The sequence below is a fragment of the Mastomys coucha genome, unplaced genomic scaffold (genome assembly GCF_008632895.1).
Source record: "Mastomys coucha isolate ucsf_1 unplaced genomic scaffold, UCSF_Mcou_1 pScaffold21, whole genome shotgun sequence".
Lineage (NCBI taxonomy): Eukaryota > Metazoa > Chordata > Mammalia > Rodentia > Muridae > Mastomys > Mastomys coucha.
Window position 1 is genome coordinate 1,317,056 of NW_022196904.1, and position 3,452 is coordinate 1,320,507.

General features: G+C 44.8%; 1 pseudogene across 1 annotated transcript; it reads right to left on the reverse strand.

The window, feature by feature from the left end:
- Positions 1-1,765: 1,765 nt before the first annotated feature.
- On the reverse strand, positions 1,766-2,422 carry LOC116101535 (annotated as a pseudogene). Its single transcript, XR_004122867.1, has one exon. The product of XR_004122867.1 is annotated as a 60S ribosomal protein L13a pseudogene (transcript).
- Positions 2,423-3,452: the final 1,030 nt, after the last annotated feature.

A 3,452-nucleotide genomic window follows, 5' to 3' on the forward strand; every position in this document is an offset into this window, starting at 1 on the left:
CCCTCCAATGGCTATCCCCAGTTCCACATTCCCACCTGCTACATATTTTTGTTTAATTTCCTGACTCTCTGTATCTCTCTGACATCTCCTCCAGTTCCTGATACTGATACTGCTCTCTTTATTTCCTCTTTTCATCTCTGCATCCCAGGTCCCCCTCTCCCTCCACTTCCCATGATAGTCCTGTTCCCCCCTCAATGTATGACTGAAGCATTCATACCCTGGAGGGAAGACCCTTCTTATATATAGGTGGCAATATTCCATGAGATAGAGTCTCTCACTTTAGAACAAGGTAAAAGTGAGACAAACATCTGCATTCATCTCTCTCTGCTTTCTGACTGAATGCCATGTGACCTGCCGCTTCATGCTTCTGCCACTATGATTTTCCTACCAAGATAGACTGTAGCCTGAGATGATGATTCAGTGTGGTGATTTGAATATGCTTGGCCCATGGAAAGTAGCACTACTAGAGGTGTGGCTTTGTTGGAATTGGTGTGGCCTTGTTGGAAGAAGTTCATCACTGTGGGCATGGGCTCTGAGGACCTATGCTTAAGCTCCGCACAGTATGGAGGGGAGCTTCCTTCTGGCTGCCTTTGGATCAAGACGCAGAACTCTTGGCTTCTCCAGCACTATGATAATGGACCGAACATCTGAAACTCTAAGCCAGCCCCAATTAAATATTTGCATTTATTTTATTTTATTTTATTTTTTGCTGTTGTTGAATTTATTACAGGAAGTTGACTGCCAAATGATGTATGATACTTCCAACTGTTATTAGGTGGTGATGCAGGTGAAGTCAAGGGTTGAGAAAGCAGTCAGGGTTTCTACAGGCAAGGTTCAAAGAGCCTCAGATGCCCTTCCTAGGAAGTGGCCATGCCAACAGGTCACTAGGCAGATGACATTCCGTACCAACAGACTCTGGGCACCAAAGTTCATAGCCAACTGAACACACTTGGGATGGGCTAAGCAGACTGATGCTGTACAGAGAGGGCACAGCCTTGTGCCATCCACCTCTCCTCTCTGCTGTGCTGAGCTAGACTCACTGCCGTAATCCAGCAGCCTATGCAGACATTTGTGCTTTCTTTAAGGGATACTTGGAAATATTCCCCAACGCCCAATTATTTCAAGATACTTTATTTTCAAAATGGGTCACAACGTAAGCTTTTGGCTCATTCTGCCAATGTAGAAGCTACAAATGCTTGCTTGAGGGGCACACGTTAGTTGTCTGAAAAGTGAATAAAAATCCACATAAAACAAATATTCAAAGTTTTCATAGGAACACAGTTAGTGTGACCCCCCATCTCCTAGCCTTCCATACTGCATTGATGCCAAACCTACTCTTACAAAGACATTCCAAACTAGCAGTAATTAAGTTCAATAGTCCCACCAAATGCCCTAATTCAAGTTAAACTTGCAGGTAAGAGCTACAAGAATGGCACCTATACATTGATCCTAGCAGAAGCATGGGTTTCAGGGTGACAGTCCATCCTGCTCTCCTGGGCACAAGACATAGGCAGAGTGCCATTATCCTGCTCTTCCACTTCCAGCGGGAAGCCATGGCTTTGGATCTGTTTCATGAGGTGCCATATTGGCTGTGACATTACATAGTAGATGTTTGGCCTCTGGAACCAACCTCTATTTGGATCACACATATAACTACCCCCTTTAGGGAGTAGAATACCTGGATTAAATTTAGTTGTTGATAGCTTCCGAGGAGGAGACAACTATTTTATCATTAATATTACACAACCATCTGTCTGAGCCTTAATTTTTTTTTTGAGGCACAAAGTCTTTATTGGGTTCACACCAGGAGTCCATTGGTCTTGAGGACCTCTGTGAACTTGCAGATTTTCTTCTCCACATTCTTTTCTGCCTGTTTCCGTAGCCTTAAGAGCTGCTTCTTCTTCCGATAGTGGATCTTGGCCTTTTCCTTCCATTTCTCCTCCAGAGTGGCTGTCGCTGCCTGGTACTTCCACCCGACCTCATGAGCCAGACGCCCCAGGTAAGCAAACTTCCTGGTAGGCTTCAGTCGAACGACCTTGAGGACAACAGGAACCACCATCCGCTTTTTCTTGTCATAGGGTGGAAGGATCCCATCCAACACCTTGAGGCGTTCCAGGGCAGCCTGGCCTCTCTTGGTCTTGTGGGGCAACATGCCTCGCACAGTGCGCCAAAAAATGTGGCTGGGGGCTCGGAAGTGATAGGGTCCTCGAGAGGGGTTGGTATTCATCCGCTTTCGGAGAAAGGCCAGATACTTTAACTTGTTTCTGTAGAAATGTCCAGAAATGTTGATGCCCTCACAGCGTACAACCACCATCTTCCGGCCCAGCAGTACCTGCTTGGCCACAATGGCCGCCAGGCGGCCCAGGAGATGGCCTCTGCCATCCAGTATCAGAACCTGCCCCTCCGCCATCTTCGGCAGCCGCCTGGGCCTGAGCCTTAATTTTTAATTATTCCTTTTTCTTTCATGATCTAGGTTTTTTCCTCTATTGACCAAATCATGTCTTCTTTAATATCTCCTTTCTAACTAAGCTGATTCATTCGTGCAGCTACCTCTGTTCTTTTAGGCCTGTGAAGCCCCTTATACAATTCATATTATATCTTTATATTTTGCATAATTGAGAAATCCTGTAAGGAAGAGTTTTTACACTGATTTATGTATTCCTGAAGTAGGAGGGAAGATGTAGGTTGATGAGTCATTCCTTCTACACACACTCCTGTATCCCACGTTGTATTCTGAAAATGAGAATGTTTACCTACTCCATGATCCTCACAGCCTAAGAGGAGATGTCAATGTCACAATCATCTAACATGGTACTGAGACAATTGGTAAATATTTGTCCCATGTCTCAAAGAGAAATGAGCACATTCAGTGAACGTTAGTATCCAGGCATGCAGACATTGTCAAGTGAGGATCTGTGGTCAGGAGAGAAGAGAAAGTGAGGAAGGAACAAAAGGGGGAATGAGAAAGAAGAAATGACATGGCCAGCCCATGGATAAGGGGGAGAAGGAACTGTAACATTTTACAGAAATGAAGAAGTCAGAAGGAGGAAGTTTGTGACAATAAAACCACAGCCCCATTCCAGGAAGGAAACTGGTACCCTTTTGCAAACCAGTTTATTAGTATCAAGATCACATTGAAAAAATTCTCCCTCTTTGTTTTCACTACTCTGTGCATCTGTTTCTTCTACTGAGGACAAGTGCTTGAGCCTGGATTGGGAGGGCTTTTGGGGTCCAGATGGTAAGCCCAACAATTCTAATGACTTGGTAAGAAAAGAAAATAAATGAGAAAGGATTAGTTGGCTAATCCCTCACACAGAGCCCTGATGATAGATTTGTTTCCTTTCCTATCCCTCTGCATCCCTTTCTGCTCATCCCCAGAATAAAGAGAGTGTCTGTCATGGTTTGAGTATGCTTGGGCCAGGGATGGCACTATTTGGAGGTGTGGCCTTGTT